Source organism: Calypte anna, chromosome 10 (assembly GCF_003957555.1).
Source record: "Calypte anna isolate BGI_N300 chromosome 10, bCalAnn1_v1.p, whole genome shotgun sequence".
Lineage (NCBI taxonomy): Eukaryota > Metazoa > Chordata > Aves > Apodiformes > Trochilidae > Calypte > Calypte anna.
The window spans coordinates 20,181,336-20,207,492 of NC_044256.1; the positions used below are offsets into that span (position 1 = coordinate 20,181,336).

General features: G+C 44.9%; 1 protein-coding gene across 3 annotated transcripts in view; it reads left to right on the top strand.

The window, feature by feature from the left end:
- The window catches only part of SMAD3 (SMAD family member 3), a 71,672-nt gene that overhangs the window by 20,052 nt on the left and 25,463 nt on the right, over positions 1 to 26,157 (top strand). The window contains exon 1 of one of the 3 annotated variants that reach the window (XM_030456794.1): positions 21,151 to 21,333. The exons of the other annotated variants lie outside the window; for them this stretch is intronic. The gene's annotated coding sequence lies outside the window, so the exon portion shown is untranslated. Of the gene's footprint in view, positions 1 to 21,150; positions 21,334 to 26,157 lie in introns of those variants that run through there. 3 annotated transcript variants of the gene reach the window in all.

The following is a 26,157-nucleotide window of genomic DNA, read 5'->3' on the forward strand; positions in this document are numbered from 1 at the left end:
GCTTCTCCCTGACAGATTTTGAGGAAGGGAACATCCTGCTTGGCCAGCAGAACACTGACTGTGATTCAAGGTTTTTCAGGGAAACAAGGGATTTAGCAATACAGGATTATCATATTGGCTCAGCACCTTGGGTACCTGCTTCAGATCATAGCTGTCTCTTGATGCATCAGAGGAGTTCTCACTCCTTCCCCTAAAGATCTTGGCAGAGGTATCAGCAAAAGAAAATAAAGTGTCTCTGCTTTGGTGCAGCACGTGGCATCAGATGCTTGACTGCTGTCTACAGAAAAGGAATTACTTGGACCAGATGATCCTTGAGGTCCCTTCCAACCTGACATTCTATGAATTACACAAAATGGCAGCCCCGTTTTTCAATCTGGCTTCAGTATTTGAGTTGTTTGTGCTCTTCTTTTTCCTCAAAGAAGTAGAAAAGTCCATCAAGGGAAGCAGTAATGTGAATGGAGTAGAGCAGCAAACCCAGGGTATTGGGCTCTTTCCTGATCTACTTGAGAATGTCCTTACTGCAGGGGGGGTTGGATTAAATGACTTTTAGAGGTGCCTTCCAACCCAAATTATTCTATGATTCTCTAATATCAACCTTTCCAAGACACTGAGGTGAATTTTGTGCCCATCCCTGTCCCATCTCCCAGGTCCCACTGTCACTTGGCTGGCTTGCAGCTGAGTGTGGAGCCAGTGGAAGTTGGGAGCTGGCTCTGAACTTGGTGTTAGGTAAAGAAGTGCTTTTTAAACACAAGCAATTTTTCTGCTTATTGTTGAGAATTAATTTGTGGCCTGATTTAAGTGATATATTTCTGGTTTTCCTCTGAGGGGACTGGTTCCTGGGGGGGACCTTTGCTTTCTGTGATTCCACTGTCCAAAAATTGCTTCTGCAGCTGTGTGAGCCTTCCATGCTCTCCAGCCAGAGAACCTATTCCTTTCTCAGGACATTTCTCCAGTTTTAGCCTGGAGCAGCTGTGTGTGCTGTCCCCATTCCCTAGAGCCATATTTTACCCAGGAATAAAGGAGGAGGGGGCCTCACTGGGGTAGATGGGCAGAGCAGTGAGAAATGGGATCAGAAAACTCCTGTGGACCTGGAGGGCAAGTCCTGGTCCTTCCAGAACAAGCAGAGGACCCAAGCTTGGCACAGCAGACTGAGCTTTCTCCCAATGTGGCAGCCCAAACCATCCTATTTGCACACCCTCTAGAAGATCATGCCTTTTTCCTCCTGAGTGAAGAAATGTTTTCTGGGCAGGTCTCTGCCTCTCACAGGATGATTTCAGGGTTGATTTTCATGGTGAGGATGCCCCTTACACAGCATCATTTTGGAACAGAGTCATCCAGGAGATGCTCCTCACATCTCCTCTTCCTTTCAGTGATCCCAAGACAGAGCTATGATACAGCTGAGGAGCTTGTTCCTCTATACTCTATTTTTTTTTGTTGTTTGTTTGTTTGTTTTTAAGTCGTGAGCTTGTGAGGAACAATTTAAGTTTTAAGCTCCGCTTAGAGAAGATTCCAACTGAATCCAGGAGGTGTGACCCAAGCCTTGGAGGAAAGGTCTCTCTTCAGGCTTTGAGGAGCAGCAAGAAAGCCCAGCATGGACTCAAAGAGCCTCCTGTTATTCAGAGCTCAGGAATGCAGCAGCCGGGGTGTGGGCGGCTGTTTGGTTTGCGGTTCTTGCTAGGGGGTGGGTGATTTTTCAAAGCCCTTGCTGAATCCGCATTTGGTTGAATAGTGGCTACTTTATATACAAATGATAAATGTTAGTCAGAGCAGAGCAAAAGAAGTTTCGTGTGTTTGGGCATGGATTTTGGCATATCAAGAAAAGGGAGAGGAGTTCGTGGGAGAGAGAGCAAGCCCAGGGTTTCCCCACTTCAGAAACTGCAAAGTTAAACAGAGCTGCATTTATGTTACATGACATCTTTAAGCCTTTGGCACTCTCAACTTAATGACAGATATCTAATTTGGAAATATTTATTGTAACTGGCATATCTTTTAGAAGCCTGTCATCGTGGAGAAACTGTCATAAAACAGTCCTTGCTAACTTGTTTCTGTGACCTTTTTTTTTCAGTACTTCAGAGTTAGGTGAATCATTTCTGCTTTCCTATGGCAAGTAGTGGCTGCTCTAGAAAAGCCTATAGGATCTTAATTGGATTTATGTGGTGTTTGTTTGTTTTGTTTTATTCTAGACTCAAAGATTTCTGCCAGATCAGATGCCTGAAGCTGTATTTCTAGACTTTTAAAAGTATCTCTGATTTAGCACCTTGATATTTTTATTTCTCCCCCCCCCCAAGTGCTGGAGGTTGACCAGCCCCTCTTGGGCTCATGCTTTGCTGACCTGATTTTTCAGGTTACATGAATGCATTATTATGGAATAAGGACAGAGTTCTACATGAAAAAAGAAACTCATTAGGCACAAAACTCATTTGAGAGTAGAATTTTGTTTTCCAGCTGACTTTGGCTGGTTTGCAACATTTTACTTGCTTCTTGTTTGTTTGCTATTAGTGCTTATTTTGGGCAGTGTAAAGCTCAGTGCTCCACGTTTGGCTGAGATTAATCTCAGTGCCTGAGCTGCTGTGATACTTCCTGGGAAATGGCATTCTGGATCCCATAATCTTGCACTCTCTGTACCAGCCCAGTTCTCAGCCAGGCACCCAGGTTTTCCAGCTGGAGTATGTCTTAACTTGGTGTTGGCTCCCCAGAAGACACACAGCAGATCCTAGGATGTAGAGCCCCAAAAAAGACCCTGCCTTCAGGAAAAAAAAAAATAGACTTAAACTACATCATGATAGCAACTCCCAGAAGGCCATGAAGTGGTTTAGGTGGGTAGAGATGATGTTGATTTAAAGCAATGTTGCAAAGCTTTGCTGCTCTGCTTTCTCACTGCTCAGCACTTGTTTAAAGCTCTGTGCCAGCAGCTTAACCCAGGGAAGCTTGAGGTATCCTTTGCTCTGCCCACCAGGCCAAAATCCTCATGTCACCTTCCCTGCTGCAATGGTTTCCACTCCATCTGCCTCTGGAGCTCTCTGCAATTCTCCATCACTGCTTTTCCATTTCCCCTGGATGCTCACGTCCATCATTATTTATTTGGCTAATTTGGGACTCCCCAGTGACTCCATCTCCAGTCTCCATTTCTGACACCCGGGGTGACATTCCCCTTTGCCCATGAGAGGCACAGTCAGGATGTTTCCATTTCCCTCTTACACTTTTTTCCTTCCTCTTCCCTTTGAGGGTAGCCATGTGTTTGTTGGACCCACAGACAGAGTCAACACACGTCAAGGTTTCACTGCTCTCTGATCTGCAGATTGTTGCACATCTTGGTTAAGTTGTTGGCAAGGTGCCTTCTGCTTTTGGTATCTCCTGACACTTTGCAGTGGGTATTTTGGTTTTCACCAGAATTAGCAAGGGAGTTTCTCCCTAATGCTCTTCAAAGTTACGATGCTACAGCAAACACTTGTTTAGAGAAAAGCCATCGAGTTGTGCTCAGCTGAGCAAAAAAACCCAACCCAAACCAAAAACCAAAGTAGCCCAAGAGATGTAGAGGTGTTTGTGGCCTGGGCTGGAATTTGCAAATGAGTAATATGGTGTAGTGAAGCAGTGTGAAGGTCCTCTGGTGGCCCCTGACTGTCATGGTTGGGTAGTTTAGAGCAACTGAATCTGAGAGGAGGGAAGTCCCCAGAAGATCCCCAGTGGTGCTGGGGAAGCCATGGGGAGGGAAAGCCCAGCACAGAGCCCTGAGCCAGCTGGGTGCCTGCCCTGGGTGCCTTCAAAGCCTCTGAGGTCTGCAGTGAGTTGCTGCTCCTGCTGGGCTGGGATGAAAAGGTTGGCAAGTAGAGGTTTTCCCCCAGTCTGGCTACTCTAAGGTTGGCTGTGCAGAGCTCCTGGGTCTCAGTAATGCCATCTGGAGAGGCTTTTCAAACCCCTGTGGTTTTACTTCACATTGTGTATTTTATTGATTCCTTAGAGGGTAGGTTTTGCTGTTTGTCAGTGGGAGAGGGGGTGGGTTTTGGGTGAAGCATCAACTCTGCAATGTGGGTGCTTGAGTTTGGTTTTGTATTTACTCCTTTGGAGACATTCCAGTGAAGCTCTTCTCTGAGTAACTCCAGAGGCCTTCTGCACAGGCTGAGCAAATGGAATTCCTGCAAGACACACTCCCCAATTTTTTTTTTAAATAACAGCCAGTTAATAAAAGGCTGCCACTGCATGTACTCATCCCATACTCATTCAAAATGTATTTGATTATACCAAACCACATAGTGTAGATGGACAACACATAATATATTTGCAAGAGAGAGTGTGTGTGTCAGTATTTCATTTTCCCAGTGACCTGTGAGAGACCCAGGAGGCTGACTGGAAACAGGCAATCCACAGAATTCACTGCTGAAGCAACACAGGGATGACATGGGAGCCCTGGACTGTGAGAATGTTTTATTTTTTTAAAAGTTCTACTAATCAAATACATACCCAGACACCACTGATCTTGTCCAGAGCCCGTGTGCCTTTCACAAACTCTTCCTGACTTTTGGATTAAAAAGTCTAAGTTCCTCTGAAGAGGACCAAGGGAGTTGTTGTTGGGGTTGTGTGTGTGTCCATCTTTCCTGGGCTCTGCCTGGCACAGCAGGGTGACTCTTCTGGAAAGAAGAAGAGAGCAAGGAAGGTGTGTGAGATGGTGAGAAGGATAACACAGTCAATTCTCTCCTCTACACACACATGATTTTAGAAGATTTTTAGGCAAGAGGACTGCAACAAGCAGGAAAAATATTAGAAATATCTGTTAGCTTGGCATCTGTATAGAAAACGTTTCTCTTTACTGTTGTAAATTATAAAGAATTTCTTGTCTTGCCCCTGTGAGATATAAGAGAAGCTCTATCAGTTCTTGCTGCAGTTGCAGAGTGTTTACACACATAGGTGATGTGGAAGTGACCATGGGATATAAACAGGGAACTGGTGGCCTTACATTCCTGTTCTCATCACACCTTCAGATCTATTCCTCTCCCTTTGCCTCAGCTTCCTCTGAAACCGAAATAATTTGGGGGGGCACTGATTGCATGGCACTAATCAAGCATGAGAAACTAATGGGGCTTATATAATTGAGTAATTACATATGAAATACAGGGTTTTTCTCAGGTAAGCATTTTGTTGTGCAATGATGTAGGAGGACTTAATGCTCTTGAAAACATCACGTAGAATTTCAGCATCATGAGCAATGTGTCTGCCTGGGGATGGAGTCTGGTGTAAAGGCTTCATTGCAGCATCTTTATATTCCTGAGGAAAGATAAGTGGAGCAGCCCACAGGTTTTTGTCCCAGTGCTGAGGGAGAGATGCCATAGATCTTCCCATGAAACAATGTGAGGCATTAGCAGGAAAAATCAAGTATTAAGGAGAACCTACAGAGAAAAATTATGGAGTAGAATGACAGCAGAGTCAAGTGGGACCCAGCTGCCTCCTGTATTTGCAGAGCAGTCCTCTGACAAGCCAGTGCAGAAGCAGCTTTCTCTGTGCCTCATCCATGGATCCCAGCAGGAGCTGTACTTCTGCCCAAATAGAGCTATTTGTGGGTACAGGGATATGAAGTCAGAATGTAGCCTGTGAATTTGAATCTTGCTTTTCTTGTGACTGAAAAGTTTGTCATGACCCTGCAGCTGTGTAGATAACTTCATGCTCAGTGACAGAATTAATAATTTATTCAGTAGCCTAAAGAGTAAAGGAGGGAGAGCCTACAGCTTCCCTCTGGCATACCCATTAGTGCTTTAGGATCTGTCTGCAGTTGTTCACACCCTTGTAGGTGGGCACATGCCTCAGCAAAGCAGCTTTTCATTAGGGGCTCTGGGTCAGGGGCAGTGTCTGTTTGGTGGATAAATAAAAATATGAAGTTTTAAGGTTCTCTGCTGAAGAGGCCCAGAGCTGGAGGGTGATTTCCTGTTAGGCACTTGGGTTGCTCTGCTGAGAAGCCTCCATTCTGCAGCCTCAGTTTTCTGAAGCCCACGTGCCCTGTGTTATTCATAGAATGTTTTGGGTTGGAAGGGACCTTAAAGCTGATCCAGTTCCTCCTGGGAGGGGACAGGGACACTTTTCCCTGGGTCAGGCTCCTCAAGGCCCCATCCAACCTGGCACCTCCAGAAAGCTGAGAGGCAACCCTCCTAGTACAGACCTATCAAGTAGGTGACACTTGTTTATTTCTGGCTTTAAAAGTACCTCACTAAACACAGCTTAGAGGTTGTGTTTCTAAGGATTAATTATAAAAAAAAAAAAAAAAAAAAAGAGTTTCAAGCTATAAATAACACATGTGAGAAGGAGGGTGCCAAGCACGGGTTTGAAGATAAAATTCATTTCCCATGCAGCCTGTGCACACACATACACACCCTGCCAGCAGCAAGGCAGCTCTCCTGCCCATCACCCAGCCAGGCCAGAGCTCCTTGCTGGGCTCCTTGCTCTCAGGAGCTCTCTCAAACTTCTCTGCTCACCAGGACCTGTTTCCCAGCACCACGAGATGGCTTTGTTCCTCCTCTCTCCTGCCCGGGCACCAGCACTTTGTCACCAGCAATTGTGCCTCTCCCCTTCCTCTCTCTGTTTCTTTGTGCCTTTTTCCACTTCCAGACTTTATATTACAGAGCTCCCGTGGTTCATTTCAGGGAACTGCATTCTTCCTTGCTATTTATTTGGGTTTTTTTTTTCTTTCCAGGGACAAATTGTGACAGGCAGTCAGGTTTTGGTTTTTTTCTCTAAGCCATTGCCCCCCTCCCTGCAACACCCCTAGGGTGCCACTGCACCCTTCCTCTCTCCTGGGCACCCATATGAGTCCTCAGATTTATCTCACTTGCAGCTGCCCTGTCATGAAGAACAGGAGCAAACTGGAGATGGGAAGCTGTGGCTGGATAACTGAGTATTTTGTGTTTTAACTTTGCCATATCATGTCTCCCTTGGCCTAATTCATCAACCAAGAGGCAAAGATTTTGTTAGCAGCTTCTTGAGAAATATTTCCTTTGTCAAGTGGAGACTCCCAGGTTTGATCTTACTTTCAGTGCTCTTGATAAATACCAAAACACCAGTTGAATGGGTTTTTTTTTCTCAGTGGAGCAGTGAACACAGCTATTTGGTCTCCACAGCCTGATGGTTGCTGTGTTCTGGAAGGTGGATTCTGGACAACTCAAGGAAATCAGCTCATGGGTAATTAGCACAGAGAATGAATATTGGTGTTCAGATATTTGAATTGGGAGTTCTTTGGATGACTTTATAGGCTTGGGCACACAAACCTTTCTTTAAATGCTAAAGAGCCACCTAAAATGTATTTTTAAAAGCTTCTTTGAAGGCAACTTTGTGTATTAAGCTGATTGAACCAAGGGCTGGTGATGTCATTTCCCATTGCTGCAAAGCTCTCCTATAAAATCAGGAAAACCACAGCAAAATGAGAGAAGCAAAGGCATGTGCCCAAGGAATAATGCCATCAAAAGTGGAATAACAGCCCTGCTCTTGCACCACTGACTGGAAAGGGCCCAGGTGGCATTTTGGAGACGTTTGAAAAATCTCCCTTCCTTCTTCAAGCCTGTTTGTGCAGTGCTGGAGCCTTTTCAGGAAGGGCACCTTGAGGATTCCCGTGATCTTGACGAGGAGAAAACAGCCTTGTAAAGCAGCTTTTTAAAACAAAATGTTCCATCCAGAGCAAGTTGGCAGAGCCACCGTGTGCTTTCTTCGAAACCTCCCCTGCCTGAGAGTGAGGCACTTCTCATTTGCCTTCTCCATGAGCTCCTGCAGTGTAGTTTCCCTCATTTCTCCCTTGGTGCCTTTTTTTCAGGTGTGTTTTCTCCACAAATAGGACTTGAAGCAATGCTGGGAGCTTCATGCCATCACTTCAGATGCATTAAGACCTGCCAGGAATGTTGTTCTTAAACAGCAGTGCATATGGAAACTGCTGGCATTTCTACTGTGAAAGGAACCTTATGTATAGAATAACTCAGACTCTTTGTGTGTGCAGGCAAGTAATCAAGTTTAAAAAATAGATATCACTAAATTTGCCCACACGTCTTGCAAACCTTCTGTGTGAAGTCTCACTCCAAGTGATTTGATGCTGCCACAAAGTAGAAGAAAATAATGGTAAAGAAGAAACGTGACGACTCTTTCTATGTAGCAGTTTTTGTTCCCTCCCCAAAATACCAGGCAGACCATTTTTAGAATGATAGGATAGAAATAACCTCGTGCATTTCCTGCAGTCTGCTGGGCTGGGCTTTGGGTGCTTTGGAATTTCACTGGTGAAGCTGAAATACAAATCCAGATGGGGTTGGGAAGCTTGGACCAGGATTGCCTAAGTTGGTGTACAATTCAATTAAGTCTGAGGCATCAGAATTAGTGGCCTGATGGGGGGTTGTTGAGCACCAGCAACTCCCACAGAGCACTGCAAGCCTCATTTTCTCTTACTTTAGCCCTTTTGTAATGATTTCCACTACCAAGGCAGAAATCTGCTCTCAGCCAGCACCAGTGTTTCACATCCACTCTTGCACTCACTGGCCCAGATCCTCAGCTCTTGGGAAGGGACTGGAATAGGGCTGTCTGTCCTTCCTTGGGAAATGCCAGATGGAGGAATCCTTAGCTCTACATCCCTAAACTTGCTGTGGGACTGTGCAGGATGGGGCTGAGCACCTCACCTGCTTTGGCCAAAGAGTGTGAGACTTTGGATGAAGGAAGAGAGACCTCCTGGCTAAGAAATCCTTGATAGAGCACAGGAGACTGGAGTGATGTTAGCCCTGTATCAGCACAAATAACAGAACTGGTTTTTGGCACAGGCTGCCATAACTTCATCATTGATTTATTTATTTTTTGAAGTTACCTTTTCCATTGGCTTTTAAGTTTTTCAGCTGTTCCAAGAAAGAAAATGAAATGTTGACTTTAAGCACCTCAGTTAAAGGCTCCGAAGCTGTGAGAGTGCATATTTCAGAGGGGAAAGGTCTGTTTTTTAATGCAGTACTTTTTTGCATTTATAGGAAAGATCAACCCAGTCTGAAGTAACATTTCTCTAAGCCTTTTTTGGTAGAATTTGATCAGTGGTTTAAGCAACTGTAACAGATTCCAGGAACACTTCAAAGCAGGCACTTCTCATTGGCCATTTACAAAATCACCTTCTGAGACTGAGGCTCTGGAAATGCATTTATTCATAGAATATGTCTTGCATTAGTCCTCAGTTGGCCAACAAAATTATCTAAGGCATGTCTGAGGCAGCTATTAAAAAGAAACTTAAAAGGCATTACTGTTCTGGGGAAGATGATGCAATGCACTTGTGCTATTATCAGTCTCAAAGTAAAACTGAAGACATTCAAATGAACTTGTTCTGAAGGGATTTGATTAATACAGAGCTTGAAAGAAAAGTTGCTTTGACTGAAGCAACTTAATTTATTGTGCAGGAAAGCTTAAGGAGAAGGCGAGTGCCTTTACCCACCCCTGTACCTTCTCCCAGCTTTGCATGGGATGAAAAGGAGATTGCAGTTTGGTTTTCCTCATCTTGCAGACAAGTCCTACAGTTGTCAGAGCTTTACAGCAGGAAGCAAAATGCTAAATATGTTGGCTTTTATTGGGGTAGGAGTTTAGACCAGAGCAGAATATTGTCTTTAAATCAGCAGGTATAGCTGTTGCCTTGAGGTGCATTGGATGCGTTGCCTGCTGGGCTTGAGATGATAGGTGCTCTCAAAAGAACATACTGAAGGCCTTTTTTATTTTTTTTTTTAATTTTTAAACACTTCATTATCTAAGATAACAGCAGTGTTTTAAGATTTCAAAGCCTCTTTCATCCTGAGTAAAGCATTTCAGGGCTTGCCCAACCCATCTCCTTTCTGCAGAGCCCTCTGAGCGTTGGCTTAGATTGAAGCAGTGAAATTAATGGAGCTGAGGCACAAAGTGGAGCAAATGCTTCATCCACGGGGTGCTTCTGGAGTGCCAACGTGGGATAATGAGGAATTGTTCACTGGGGACCACACTTAAGGCTTTCTAAACACCCCCAGCAGGTGAGAAGGGCAGAGAGGCAGACGGGAAGCAGGTGGTTGCTTTGCTCAACACCCTCTCGTGACAAATGGCACATTGGTGTCCAAATTTTTGCCTTCACAGCCCTCTGGAGAATGTGTCATGGCTGTCAGAAAACAATTAAGAAGCCATTAGGAGGGAATGCTTTTGCCAATCCTGCACCTGACACAGCTGCAGGATGCACCTTTAGCTTATGAGTCAGGAATTCAGCAGCCACAGCCTTGGCCGTGGCAGGATTCCCCTGCTGCTCTGCACCTTGGCCCTTCTCCAGCCCTTTGCTTATTTGATTTTAATTTTCTTTTCAACATCTGAAGGATCTGCCTCGAGAAAATCCAATGCCACCCCTTTAAAGGGTTTGCTGTTTGTCTAGAAATAAATACTCTCTCATTCTTCACTCAGGAACTGTGGTTTTTTTGCAGCTTTGCTGAGGCCCCGGAGAGCGCTCAGAGCTCCCGCTCTCCCACCCATGGCAAACTTCAAGGGTTTTTTTCTCAGCAAACGTGGACTGTGTGGTGTCTTTGGCACACTTCATAACTGCAGACACACTCCGCAGTCCTCAGTGACTTCTGGGAGCAAGGCAGTTGTAAATTTAGTTTTTTTGTCTTCTCTGCAGCCCGCATCCAGGGTCCCAGCGCCTCTTGTAGCGGTCCACGCTGCTTTATTTTATTGCTCCAGAGTTCCTAAGGAGTAGCTGCTTGAGCAGCCAGAGCTTTTATAGCAGTGAAATTCTTCTGTGTGGGAGTGTGTGGCCTTTGGTGAAGTTTCAAAACCAGAGACAACTGTATCTGCCTTAATAGTAGAAGTTATAAGAAAATCTGGATTTTAAGACTCCCTAAGAGGGTCGTGGTAATTTATGAAGGGTGATGTGCAGAAGAAAGCAAAAAAGGGTTGATTCTCTTTAGTGTTTACTGGTCTACATATTTCCCCACAGCCTCTTCTTCCTGATCCCACTCTGTGATTTTCAGAAAAATGTAGTTTTTTAGGTTTGGGGCATGTGCACTTTACCTCTCCTAGATGGAAAAAGGAACAAAATGCTTCCCAGCTTTGCCCACCTGGACTTTAGCACACATGTTTTGAAAGTAAAATCTGATTAATTGCTGGAAGAATAATATGGTGGGGTTCTTTTTTAATTGTGTTTCCCCACGAAGCCACTTCACACTTGTGGCATGTAATAACTGCTCCTGTGCCAACTGCTCCTTCCTGTTTGTCTGATTCATTTACCTGTTGCATCCTGCTGTAAATGGAAATCACCTTCTCTTTGGGTCAGGGACTTTCTCTTTTAAGCTGGTTGTGTATTAGCCTTGATTTTTAAGGGGGGTTTAGTGGGGATTAGTGGATGCTGCCATAAAACAATTAGCATCTTCAAAAGCCAGTGATCCAAAGGTCTGGAATGGGATTTACTGAATTCATTGCATGTGGAAATAAGAGCCCAGCGTTCAGCTGGAGGGCTCTGCTCATTCCCTTCCTGGAAGGTAACTAACCTTTCAGGTTTTGGGAACCTGTTTTTGTCTTTCTGAATACCCTTTTACTCCTTAGAGCTCTACTTTACATAGCTTGGGGCACATTGGAGGTTCTGAGAAAAGATTAGACTGTCTGAATGATTGTGTGTATTGTTATACCCAAGGATTGCTTATGCCTTTTTGTTTTGGGGACTGTTATACATAACTGCATTGAATGCTTTTCAAGTTTGACATCCAGACATCCATTCTTGTGGTATTGAAGCTCTGGAGTGGTTCCAGTGTCCTGGCATTCTTTTACAAGAGGGACCTATCACATGTATTTTAGAGAAAAGCATCGAGAACAACAGGAGGATTTTGTTAAGAATAAAAGACCTACAAGGAACTGAAGGTTTCAGAAACTCAGGGCTAATTCACCTAGGCCTAGCTAAACTACACCTACTAAAAGAAGAAATGGATCTTCTGTCATCTGATGGAGAACTGTGCCCTCAGTGCATCACTTTTTTTTCTGTCTGGTATGGCCTTTCCCATTCTCTCCTGTATGAAACAAACTTTCCTCTTCAAGTCTCAATATTGCAAGTGGGAGCAAGGAATGCAGAATATGTCTTCTAGTTACCTGGGGCACTTCTGCTTTGTTGGGCTTTTTTTGGTTTCTTTTTTTTGTTTTTCCTTTGATTTCTGGGTAGAGAAAGGAGCTAGCAACAGCCCTTCACTTGCAGGGAAGAGAGGAAGTGTTTTTTAGAAGACTCAAAACCCACTGACAACTGCAAGGAACCAGGCTGGGGGTTCCTAGCACCTCTCCAGGCCCCTGCTCCTCCAGGTGCCTTCCAGAAAATGGTTGGTAACCCCATTCCATCCTTCCACACCTCCTCCCTGTGCTGGAAGCTGAGGCAACCCAGCCATGCTCCCACCCAGTTCTGTGGCCTTCCAACACAGGGAGAGGGATCTGGGATGAGGAGTGTGGTGGCTCTGGGATGAAGGCTCCATATGTATTACAAACTCCTGTCCTGCTTCTTGTGTGGGTGGGCTGGTAGGTCCCATAGTGTCACTTTGCATGGTGAGTAAGGGCAGGATGTGCACCAGGCTGTCTCACTGCATTATCTCCTCCTGTTGTATTTTTAGGCTCTTGCTTCCATGACAAAATATTCAGTGACAGTAGATTTGCCCACAGGCCTTTGAAGGTTCTGTTTTCTCCTTCATTTAAGGGTTCCTGGTGTTTGGGCTTCAGCCAGCACCTCAGCAGCAACTCTGGGTTTTACCTGGCATTACCCTGATGTTTCTAGAAACAAACTTGGTGTTGCTTTCAATAAAACCACCTTCCTGCTGTGGCAAGCTGCTTGGTGATGGGTTCTTCATGCCAAACAAATTGTGGCAGAGTGTTAGGAAAGCAATAGGATGTGTGTGTGGAGCTGTTAATTATCATAACCATATCAACCCCTATCAAAGGTTGGACTGGATCATCTTGGAGGTCTCTTCCAACCTAAACATTCTGTGATAAACACAACAGACTGAGGAGTAGCTGCTCCTCAGCCTCCTCTTCCAGGTCAGGACATCCTCATAGCAGGGGGAAGACCTACCCACCCATCCTGGGTTCATTCAGCAGAGCAGGAGCAAAGATTGTTGTTGCAAATTTTGGAACTGAAATGTGAGAAGGAGGAGGAGGAGGAGGAGGAGAGATACTTCTGGTGTGAAGAGCTGGGCCAGAACTGTGGAACTTTCCACCAGCAGAGAGAGAACTAATTCCCCAAGCTCAGCACATTCAAAGCCTGAATGCAAAACTCATCTTTTCCTTGAGTTTATTTTTTTTTTCACAAGCTCACAATGGATAAAAATAAAATCTTAAAAACTAATCCAGTTCAGCTTTTTCTTGCTGGCTGAGAAGAAAGAGAGACAAAGTACAATAACTGCTTTGTTTTTTCTCTTTTGTAATATCTGGTCAGTGGGCAGCTACAACAAAGGTAAAGAGGTCACACAGACACAGATAATTTGAAGCTGGATATGCTGTGGTGTGGGTCTGGGTGGGAGACTGAAATTATGGTGGGGATGGAGCCAGGACAAAGCCATGTGGGCATGATGACTTCCATGAGTGAAGAAGACAAATCCTCTCTCTTGGGCTCATCTATAAATCAATTACCATTTGTTCCTTATTAATAATTTAGCTGCCAAGAATGTGCTTATAGCTTTAGAAGGGGAGGGGAATAATACAGACTGTGCCTGTAGTGAGTAAGCTGGCAGCCTGCAAGATGCAGGCCAGAACTCCTGGGAATATCCAGAGGAAACAATAACCATGGGCTGTATTAATTACTTTAATATTTTTTGCACCATCTCCTCCTTGAAAACCTTTTTGTCTGTCTGCATTGTGTTGGTAGTGTACAATGCTTTTGAGTTTAACTGCCCTTCCCAAAGAGCTGAGACAGCAAAGAATCATCCTGCCAGCTCATCATGGCTTTCCTCTGCCCCAGGCTGCTGCTGAAAAGGTGGGAGAGAAGGAGGAACCAAGGGGAAGTGTGTGGTGGGGGTCCAGTCTGGGCAAGGAATTTGGGAGGAAGGGAAGAAGCTGCAGTTGGGATGAGATCTCGGATGTGGGATATAAAGAAGGCTGGAGTGCCTTGAGGACAGAGGCCATTTAAACTTCATACCTTATAGAAGATACCTGGCAGATTGAGAGAGGAGTGTGATTGATGGGTCAGAATGATAATTTTAGCAGCTATGGGTTTTGATAAGTTGGAGGAACAAGATATTTATTGGATGTGCCAGAGATGAGGAAGAGATTAGGTAGGATGAGGCAAGTTGGTTTGGTTGCTAAGAGTTAAAAAGAAGAGGTAGATCTTACATTGTTTGGGTTTGGGGTTTTTTTGTGTGTGTTTTCTTAAATGTTTTGCAGGAAAATACATGGAGGCAAAGTTGTGACCAAACCAGAAAACTGGGGAGGCTACTAGAAGAGGTGTGGAGATTCCTAGAGGAAGGTTTAATGGCATTGTTATGCAGCAGGGCTGTGTCTGGATGGGGATGAAGTCTGGCTCTCCTGCCTCCAGTTGCAGGCAGTGGCTTTGGTTTTCCACCCCAGGCAGAGCAGGAGCAGCATGTGGAAGGTAAGGCATGGCACAAAGCCTGAGTTCAGCAGCAGCTCAGTTGGGAGGCAGTGAGGTGGGAAGTGCTGCCAGGGAGAGGCAGGAAAACCTCTGTGGTACAGCCCACTACTTTCACTGGGCTGGGATCAGCTCTGGTTCACAGCACACTCAGCACTGCAGTGTCCTTCCCCTGGAAGCAGCTAGGAATGATTTCAGAAAGTTTCTCTGGGCAAGTGATGTTGTCTGCAGACTCAGAAGTTTGGGAATGGCAGAAGAAAAATTATTTCAGAAAGTTTCTCTGAGTGAATGCAGTCTGCAGACTCAGAAGTTTGGGGATGGGATAAGAAAAATTATTTCAGAAGGTTTCTCTGAGTGGATGATGTCTGCAGACTCAAGCTTGGGAATGGGATGAAAAAAAATGGAGAGGAGTTGGACTTGCTGGTGTTTCATGTTTCACTGAGAGAGAGTTGGATCCTGTTACGTACAAAGCAGACACTTGGTGCAGACTCTTAGTAAATAGACTTAGTGCTGTGAGGAGGAGGTGTGATTGGTCATTGCCTGTGTGTATTTTAGAGCAATCAAATTTGTTTCATGGAGTTGTTTTCTGAGTATGGAGTGGGTGTGTGGACCAAAGGCTTAGTCATGAGGGGAGGGGAAAGAAAACTGTCTTAACTTGTGAAATCAAATAGTTGTGACTTACTCCATTGTTTCCCTATCCTCACACAACATTTGCCCAGAGTCACTTGTTGTAGGAGTGGTGAGTGCTGCTAGGTCTGTGTGGGGTTTGTATTCCTTCTTGGAGCATCCAGGGGTTCAGAAGATTGCCTGCTCCTTGGTGTACCCTGGGTCCTGTCCTCACTCTGACTCGTGCCTTGGGCAGCCCAGTAAGTATTTGGGGAAGGTGTTGGGAGTGAGACATCTCCCAGTCAACAAAACCTGGAGGGTGCTTTCAGTGTGTGAATGAATCACTGGAGGGCTCTCTGTCCTCTGAGTCACTGCTGACCCAGGGACCTAGCAAGTGTGCTCAAGAGGAGACATCAAAAGAAACCCATAATCAGCTGTTACCCCTTCTATGCCTCATCATGTTCTAGAGAAGCTGGGTGTCCTTCCTGGGTCTCCTGTCTGCATTTCATCTTGAGTAGTTATTATGGTTTGCTTCTGAAGTTGCCCTCAAGCTTTAATTTGGGGTGAGTGGGGATGGTCTTCATGCTGACCACTAAAGGGCTGTAGTGTTTCTTGGAGCTGTTGAGCAGTGCTTTGGTGTTACTTTCATCTTGGCTGTACCACAAAGCTGGACAGATGTATTCCAACACTCATCTAGTTTTGGAAAGACTTTAGGATCTGAAGAACTGAAAATTGGTTTGTCTTCTGTGGATTCTCCCTTTGGGGTCACAGCAGAAGGGATGCTGCAGGCCAGGAGGGATCTGTCCTGTGGCTTAAAGAGCTTCCAGCCTTTAGCTGAGGCTGGTGAAGGTTGCCAGATGGGCAAGAGAGACCTGGGGGTTTCCAGATGAGAGCAAAGAGGAGAGCTGTGCTCCCAACAACATTCCCTGCCTTTTCCATGAGTGCCAAGCCCCAACCAACAGCCCAACCAGGCTCCTCGTGGCTGCCATTAGCAGCACAGGCCCAAAAGGGCCAAAAAGAAAACAAAGAAGAAAAACCTCCCTTGTTTCTAGAATTCTGTGGATCATTTCCCATAATTTGGCTGGCAGTGTCACTGTCCCCCTGGACCAGCTGCCAAAAGACACCAGGCACTCGTTCCCCCTGCGTCACCCTGTGCCACCAACCTTTGACAGGGGATCTTGGCATGGAAATCAAAAGCAGCTTTAAAATGGGCTCTGGCTTTTTCAAGGACAAACTAATATTTACCTCTGAGTCTGCTTCCCTCCTTGCTCCCCTCTCCTTGGCAAGTTCTTCTTTTAGTTTAAGCATTTATCCAGTGAGGTTCCCGGGACACGAATATTAAATATGCTTTTTGGAGAGAGGGAAAGGGGGAGATGACAACAGGAAAGCTCCTTGAAATGCTTCTCTGTTACTTAAATGTGACTTTGGATGCAGTTGATATTTTCAGCTCTTCGTTATGGACACCTCATGGAAAACTTTTGAAAAACATCTCATTTGGGAACAGCTCTGTCTCCTGTGGTGGTTGAAGGGTGATTTGTTTTCGTGGTCTTAGTTTGTTTTTTTTTTTCTGGACTGTTCCTTAATCGCTGCTTGCCTCAAAGTTTTTTATTACTCCTGACATTTACATGAAAATAAGGTATTTGTTGATGTTGATTTCCACTGCTTGCTCTTTGCTGCTCTTTCTTATGTCCCACCAGCTGGATTTCCATGCAAGCCACAGTCGTGATAAAACCTTTACAGGAAAGGCAGTGTGCCTGCAGATGCTGAGATCCTGTTTGGATGATAAGAGTGAGTTAGCGTGCTGGGGAGAGCTGTTACTCATGTGCTGGGCTGCTCTCCCACACATCCTGCATTAGTCAGAGCTAAGCACTGAAATTCTCCATCCCTGCTCCCAGCCATAGCCCCAGAACTGGGGCAGTTTAGGGGAGAGTGAAGGAGAGAGGGAAAACATCTGTGCTTGGGGCAGTGCTGCTTTCCTGCTAACAGGCAGTGAGTGCTGCAGCTCTGCAGGGGGAAATGCTGACACCTGGGAGAGGGAGCAGCAAGATGGAAAAGGCTGATTGAGGGGGAGCAAGGGAATTCCTTTTGCCTTGCAAAAGGGGAAAATACTCCTCCCTCCCCTCCTTTTCTCAAAGTTTTTCACTGTGGGTTGTGGTTTTGGGTTTTTGTTGGTTTGTTTTTCTAAAAACATAATATCTTCTTGAGGAAAGCAGGATTGGGCTCCCCTGAATAAGATGATTATCTTGGCTGGAGGGGATGGCTGAGACAGTGACTTTCTCTTGCTGCTCTGCTATTAGGCTGTGAGTGGTAGCCTTAGAAAAAACCCTTTCAACTGATCTGTAGATTTACTAGAAGAAAGGAAGCTTTCAGGCAGGCCACATACACAGCTTCCTTTTTTGCTGTTAAGAGGTTATTGGGTTGGTTTTTTTTTGGGGGGGGGGGGGATATTTCAGCTGAAGCATTTTCCAACTCCCTGGTACAAATAATCCTCTTCTCTTATTGTAGAGAAAGAGTCCTCCAAAATAAAACTAACAGCCTAAAAGCCCATAACACTACCTCCTCTCTTCTCTCACCCTCCTCAGATGTGTTGTAAAACCTGATTATGAGACAGAGAAGTTTACAAAGTTGTTCCTCCAAATACACACGAAGTCTTGCAGAGGCTCAGGTCTCTGATTTCAGTGGTAATTACAGACATAAGAGACTGTAAAATATTAAACTTCTGTGGGCTTTTAATGAGGCGTTTCATCTTAAATCTGCAGCATTCCCCACAGACATCACACTTTTGAAAGCTTACTTTTTAAGCTGGATTTCTCCTGCCTTGCTGGTGAGTCATAATTAAGGAAGTCAAGAGTTGTAAAATTAACACAGCCTTCTCCCACTGCCCTTTCCCCCCTCTCTCTTGCAGGGCACACACCTTCTGTTAACTCCTTGTGAAAACTTCAAGGCTTGTTTGGGTGTCAGGGGAGGGAGTTCTTTGTCAGCAGGCCCAAGGAGAGGAAGGGCTGTGAGGATCTCCCCTGTGCTGGAAACACAGCTCCTGGGAAGTGATTCATGCAGAACTGATTCATTAACAACTCACAGGAGGGCTGGGAGGCTGGGAAAATGGGCTGGAAACCAGAGGTGGTTCATGGTTTGGGAGAAGGGAAGAGACCAAAGGCTAAGAAACCCAGACTAGAAGTTTTTTGGAAGGAAGCTGCCTTTCCTTTCAAGTTGATCAAACTGAAGAAGAGATCTCTCCCCCAGGAGCCATCAGAGCACACACAGATCCCAAAGAAGATCCCTGAGGATGTTGGAAGTGTTTGTGGGACCAGGTTTGTGGTACAGCTGTTCATGAGGTGTGGGTGTGCAAATAATGCTCCCTCTGAGCTGCTGTTAAACCCAGCTTGAAAAGCAATCTCATGGAGAGGCAGTGGAATTAGTGGAATTAGTGGAATTAGGCCTTTAAAGGTCTCTAATTCAAGGGAGAGATGGATCAACCTAAGCACCTGAGTTGCTTTTGGAAGTGGGGGATGAGCACTCTGGAAAATTTCACTCTGGATCTTGTTATCCCTGCGGAGGAGGTACAAACACAGATGTCAAATCTTGAAATAGCTGTTGTTCAAATTACAGGAAAAGCAGCAACATTTTAACTGGAGAATAAAGAAAATAACAGCAATGAACCTCGAGTTGCCTCAAACTATTCCAAGCAAGATAATTGGAGGCTGCAGCACAGCGTATTTTTAGTTATATCTGCTATAAAGTAAACATGTTCTTTGCCCAGGACCACCAAAAATGTTTCCATAAGAAATGTTGGCTTTGTCCCAACTTGATAGAATGCACATTTGTCTGAGAAGTCAGTTCCGACTCCTGGTATTTATATGAAGTTTCTGTTGAAGGCACTGGCAGTTGTATATATTGTGAAGGAGAGTCCAAGGTCTTAAAACTGTCATTTTTCAACCCTCACTATGATAATCACTTTTGCTTTTGTTAGCAGACATATATATTTGGGGTAAGGGTTCTTGGTGTGAGATTGCTATCTAAACATTGTGCAGTACACGAGGTTCTTTTCTCAGCCATTAAGCAGCATGTTCTTTTCTTTGTTCTTTTGCTCTGGTTTTTGTTGGGCTGTCCCAACAGCTGATGCTAATTTGCAAAGCTCTCCTGACTTCAGCAAATAGATGAAGATTTTTTTCTGCATCAAGAGGATGCATGGATTAAATGTAAATCAGCAGAGTAGTGTGGAAGGTAATGGAATAACAGGTTTGCAGCAGCTTCTTTTTTCTTTCTAGCAGAACCTTGTGCTCCAGTTATTCAGTCTTCCTTGAAATACTTCTGTTTTGAATGCACTCTGCAGTATGGATGATTAACTGAATCTCCTTGGCAATCCCAGCCATCCAGCCATCCATCCCTTTTCTCTGGATGAAACACCCCTGAGCATACAGACACAGACCCATCAGCATGCCTGGAATCTCCTCGGAGAGGGGAAGTTGCTGGTTTGGTTGGATGAAAGTGCCTTGGGTTTTGAATTTCATGATTGGAGCTAAACACAGGATTCTGGGAAGAAATGAGAGGCTCAGATGAGAAGTGACTTTTCAAACAGGCACGTTCCTTTTCAGAGGCTGAGCTGCTCACTGTGTCTGCTTCCTCCACCCCCAGTCCCCTTAAGGCTGAAGCAGAAATAAATTTAGATGAGTCTGACACACACTTGGCCAAATCAACTTTGCTGAAGTAAATAAGAGAACTGGAACTGTGTAGAAATGATGGATTTAAAATTTAGAGGAGTCAGCAAAGTTGCACAGAAAGCCACATTTGCTCCACACGAGGTACCTGGGGAAAGGCTTAGGTGTGATGCCTTCAGAAATGTTTCTGGCCTCAGATGCCACTTCCATCCCTTATTCTCTATGAGTTTCTATTCATGGTAAAGTAGTAGTAGTGGATTACTAAGTTCTTACCAAAACAGAGTAATAACCAGGGGCTTTTTTGGTTTTGTTTTTTGTTTTTTTACCCTTGCTTTCCTGAGAGCTGCCAGGGGAGATGTGTGAACTGCCTGGGTTTTGCTGCAGCTTTTAGAAATGATCTGTCTTCAACTTTGTGCCTTGCTGGGCACCAGTTTGTTGAAATTTGTGGAACTGTTGAAATTACTTTCCTTTGAATGCCAGGAGTAGAAAGGGTGCAGCTTCCCTGAGAGCTGCCATCCACCTTGCAGCTCCAAGTGGAGATGGCAGAAACATTGGGATGTATTTTTGGAAGATTGGGGCTGGGTTTGTTCCTAAGCCTTAATTAAGCATTAGGAGATATTATGTGCTTTCCAGGGGAGGAGGAGGGTGGAGGCCCTGTGTGGTTGGGCCTCTGAAGTACCCATCTTCTGTGCTGCTGGCTATCAGAAAAAGGAGGTGAAAGAGCTGTAGGGGCATATAATTACAAAATGGCTAAAAATAGAGGACAGGGAGCTGGGTTTGATAGCCAGTGGCCAGTATCCTGGAGCTGCAGCAGAAGCAGAAGTGTAATTAAGAGAGATTAGTAAAAAGTACAGAGGGGGAAAATAGTTAGATTGTGATACTACGTGACTAAACAGGATCTATCTGTAGCTTTAAAGAAATTCAAATTAAACTAAGCTGCTAATTGCATGCCAGCAGGGAGTAGAATTGGACAGGGCTCAGAGCAGGGAGCTGTGGAGTACAGGCCAGGCAGAAGGCAGCTTGAGAGAAGCAACAATGGGCAGACAGTTTATGGTAAACCAATAAAACGTACTTATGTCTGAATCTGAAATTAGACTCTGAAAAATATGGTCTCAAGGCACCTGCTAAAGAGCTTAGCATTACTGGAATCTTAATAAATGACTCATGCTGTCATAATCTGATCCTGACATCAACTCTCTGTGCTGTATTTCTTCAGCTCTAGAGTGGGGGAAGGGGGAAGTCTGCAAAGCCTTGGTAAAGACTGAGAGATGTAAATAGGCAGCAAGAAGCCCACACAAGCTCTATTGGTAATTTCTGTCTTGTCAGCTACTTTTCCAACCCAGAACAAATGAGACAGGAGGAGAAGAACCACGCAGCAGCAGCAGCAGGAGGAATTGCTCTTTACCTTTAAAACCTTTTCCCTGGCAGTGCAGGGGGTAGGTTGGGGCAGTCTCTGGTCAAGACTTGATGGCCAGCAGATGCGTGGAGCTGTGCCACCCACTGGCTGTGATCCTGTCCTTGCCTGTAAGTACACCCTCTGCCCAAAACCTCTGGCAACCTTTGCACGGGGGCCCCAAGCTCTCTGCCCATTGCTGCCCCTTGGGCTCCTGCTCCTCTTGGCAGCACCTTGGGGAAGTTGGGAGCATCTGAAGTCAGCTGCCATCTCCAAATGCAGAGAAGAGGTGTTTGGTTTGGGGTTTTTTCTTTTTTTTCTAAATCAAAAAGAGGAGTTTAGTGGGAAAAGGTGTGCATGGAGTCTTCAAGCTCTCTGCCCATTGCTGCCCCTTGGGCTCCTGCTCCTGTTAGCAGCACCCTGGGGAAGATGGGAGCATCTGAAGTCAGCTGCCATCTCCAAATGCAGAGAGGAGGTGTTTGGTTTTTCTTTTTTTTCTAAATCAAAAGGAGGAGTTCAGTGGGAAGAGGTGTGCATGGAGTCTCCAAGCTCTCTGCCCATTGCTGCCCCTGGGGCTCCTGCTCCTCTTATCATAGAATCATAGAATTGGCTGGGTTGGAAGGGACCTCAGAGAGTCAGCTGCCATCTCCAAATGCAGAGAAGAGGTGTTTGGTTTGGGTTGGGTTTTTTTTTCTAAATCAAAAAGAGGAGTTCAGTGGGAAGAGGTGTGCACAGGGGCCCCAAGCTCTCTGCCCATTGCTGCCCCTTGGGCTCCTGCTCCTCTTGGCAGCACCTTGGGGAAGTTGGGAGCATCTGAAGTCAGCTGCCACCTCCAAATGCAGAGAGGTTGTGGTTGGTTTGTTTTTTTTCTTTTTTTTCTAAATCAAAAGGAGGAGTTTAGTGGGAAGAACAAACAGTCCAAATGAGAGAGGTGATCTCTCTCAAAGAGCAGGGATCTTTGAGAGCATTGAGGGGATGAGAAGCTCTTTATTCCTGGTGTTTGCTTTGATAGAAACCTTTATTTTGCTTTGGGAAAGTCAGTTAGCTTCATTGCTTTAGGGGGGTACTATAAACTTATTCTCTCCATAGAGACAGGTTGCAAATTAGATATTTGTTAATTCTCTTCTATAAAGCAAAGTGCTAAGCAGATGTATTAATTATCAGTTTCCTCTGTGGCAGTGGGATAATGTGCACTGCAAACCTCAGTTTGACACAGTTACTTCTATTCCTAGACCTTGAATGACAGCGCTGCTAAAACTGCACCAGAAATAGGTAAATTTAGTGATGCTGGGCAAATGGAGGGGAGAGAGAGATGGCATGGGATCAGCTTCTGAATTGCAAATGTGCTGTGTGGGTCTTTTTTTGAGTGTTGTTCATTTGGCCACTGTTCAGGGAAAGCTGAGATTTTATCCAGCTTTGCTCTGAAGCCCTGTGGATATTGCACACAAAAGCCAGATTCTGCTACAAGAATAAATGCTTACTTTTCCTGGTGCTGACCAGATGCAGGGCCACTAAGGAACTACTTCCCATGTTTTAAGAAAAACTCCCAACCTGTAGCCAGAGCTCTTGCATTTTGGAGCACACTGGCAACTTCTTTGTCACACTTTTAAACCCCAGCTTCTGCTCCTGGTTTTTAATAAGACCCCCTTGGAAATACATAATTTAAACTTCTTTTCTTCCTGCTTTCTTTTCCTGTTTTCCTTACCCATTTTTTCTTTTTCACAGGCTGCTGCTAGTGGATATTTGAGCTTTTTGTGGTCTTGGAAGATTAATGAGAGGGATATAAAAGTGATGGGTTTTGCAAAGAGGAGTTTGTGAGGGGAGGGAATGGATCTGGGAGAGGGTAAACCTGAAGCTCAGTGCCTCCCTGCTTTCCTGTTGCTTGGATCACTTTGCTTCATTTGCACTGCTGCATTCCCCAGGCTTCAACTTTTCTTTTTAAAGAAGGAGAATGAGGGCAAGGAAGAGTTTCCTTCCCCACCTAGAGGGAAGAGCTGCAAAAGGCTCCAAGAGGAAAATCAGAAATAACATCTTTTAAAGTGTGGGGTTTGTTGCTCTTTTGTTGTTTTTTTTTTTCTTTTCTGATCCAGAATCTTACAAATTAATTCATCTTTAAAAACAAACAAACAAACAACATGAGACAAAAAAACAACCCCCTCACACACACCACCACTACCAACAAAAACCCCAACCCCAAAACAACAGAAAAACCCCAATCAGGCCTGGAAATCACATTTGTTACGCAATGTAACCTTCTCTTATTTACTCCTCCCTCTTTTTCAGACAGTTACAGAGGATTTATTAAACAAAAAAAGCAAAACTTCGGTGTTTTGTATTTCGTTCTTCTCCCTTCTCTGTTTTTGCTATTAGGAGTCACTCTTGCCCTTTGTTCTAGGAGCAGCAGAGTTGGGAGAATTGGGAGCAACAGTTTCAAGAGTTAAACTTCCCTGCTAAGTGGTTTGTAACAACACAGACCCATGGATCAATCCCTGCTCATTCAGCCTGAAGGGTTTTTTGTTCCTTTCTTAGGATCACCACAGAGGTGTCCTGACCATGCCTCATGCTGTTGTGCAAGCAATTAAATCACCTGATTGCATTCCTGGAGCCTGGGTCTCTCTTCAGTCCAGATTATTATTTTTTTCTGCTCATAACTACCCTCAGTGTGGAACAACCTTCCTACTGGATACCTCTTGGTCGTGTTTGAGTGCACAATGTTGAGACCCTCCAACCTTTGGTTAACTTTTCAGGCATCATTTACCAAGCACCCAATCTTCTGAGCTGTGTCCTGTGCAGCATATGGGTGCCCAGTCATTATCTTTATTGCCAACACCCACAACATGGGCTGGAACAAACCTGCTGGGAAGCATCCAGCTGCTCCCCTGCCCCAGCACACCCACCCAAGGCATCTTCTGGCCATGAAATTAGCATTCAAGGGTGGACAAGAGCAGGATTCTGCTGTTCTTCTCAATGGGCTGATCCCTGGCAGCACTGTCTTCTCCTCTCTCCTTCTCCTTTATCTTGTCATCCCAGGGCTTTGTTATTCTGAATCATTATTGAATTCATTTCTTTGTTATAAACCACTGCTAACTGGCAGCAGCTCAGCAATCTCCCTGTGTTCTGGCTTTGTTTTTCATCTTGTAGGCTCTGGTAGCCTACGTGCTCTCACTCACAGGTGGTGATAACTACAGCTCATCAAATTTCCCCCAGGAAAACAGCCTGCTGGATCACAGTATTTTCTCATCCTAATCCTGCAAGTCCAGGGTATGTGCTGGTTATGAAAGATGCTCTGGAACACCCAGTGGCAGTCAGCGTCTGCAGCACCTGCTTGGTCTAAACCTTGACACCATCAAATGAGAAGCTCTTCACTGCCTTTGGTATTTAATCCCACCCTGCAGGACAGAGAGACTTTGAGGATGGTGCCCTATCCAGTTCTGAATGTTTAGCCAAAGAAGTTTTGGTGTTTTTAGAAGTCCTGTCAGGTAGTATGGAGTAATAAATGTGTCCAGGGAGATCTGCTCAGCACAGGCTGGTTAAAAGCAAGGTTAGAGGGAGGAGGAGTTCACTAACCCAGTGAACACATTTCAGTGCTTAGATTCTGCTAATTTTAATGAAGCTTTGATGTGCTGAGCTCTCAAAGTGGTTTTGGGAATAGTTCAGACTAAAAGCTCAGTGTGTCCTTCAGGACAGGATCAAGAAAGGGTAGAAGCTGTGTGCTGTGGAGTTTATTATCTGATTATTCTGCACATGGATCTGAGAGTTATCAGCTTGGGTCATGCCTGAGGGTTGTGGACTCCAGAGCCAGTCAGATGCATCCTCAGCTCTGGGGCATGGTAACAAAAGTCTGTGCTAATGCAGGTTTTGGTTTTCATGAAGAACAGGTAGGGCTTCCTAACCTGTGAAGAAGGGGATGATAATCATCTGCCAGGTTAGAGAGCTGGTGGTGTGATGCTGAGGGGCAGGAGCCAAGGAGGGAAGGGAGGAGATGAGATAGGGCAGAACTGTGGGAATGGGAATGTGTTGGACAGGAGGAATCTGTCTCACCAAGGCTTGGAGCAGCTGCCCCTAAGATGCAACCTTGAGCAGTTCTAAATGAGTGCTCAAGTCAGTTCTCATGTTTGATCAAACATTTCCATCTCCATTTAATCACCTAAGGAAGACAGAGCCACTGGCTGTGGTGACACTGGAGTTTTGTATCTACACAGAGAGGTCCCTTGAGGAGAGCAGAGTGTTTGCTCATCTGATCCTGTGTCCCATCTCAGCCGTGCCAGCTGCTTGTTGATTTGGAAAAAATATTCCTTGAGGGTTGAGGCAGGACAGCAGAAAGAAATAAAGCTGCTTTGTTACTTCCCCATGTTCTTCCTGAAAACATGCAGATGATGTTGTTTTGTCCTAAGTCCTGTAACAGAGAGCCTGAGGAGAGATTTCACAATCATAAAAATGTAATTAGGCCCCAGGACTTTGGGGAAATATCATTTCTTTTACCTTATCTTCCTACTGGGGGGAGAGGTTATTATATTTGCAAATGAAACATATGGCTCTGTCATCTTGAAAAGGCTTTTCAGAAAAGATTGTAGAGAAATCCATCTCTTCTGCCTTACTGACTCTTTACCCTCCAGCTGACTGGGAAGTTTGTTCCAGAGGTATCCTAGGGAAAGTAGGGAGAGAACCATCCTCCTGAGTCCTCCCAAAGTGCTCCCACTTTGTGCTGACCTCAGCCCAAGTGTTCATGCTGCTGATGTCCATCTGTAAAGTGCTGCTGGTGCTGACTGGGATCAGTTACAACACTTGCCACACGTCTGTTTTCTGTGGCATACTTAAAAAAAAAGTCTCTGAGTCATCTTTTTTCTCCTTTACCTTCAGCTGTTTCAACTTAAGTCTCTTTTTGTTAAATTTTGATATATATTTTTCAATTTGTTCCACACTGACAAGTGTAGGGATCACCTAAGTCAAGTCTT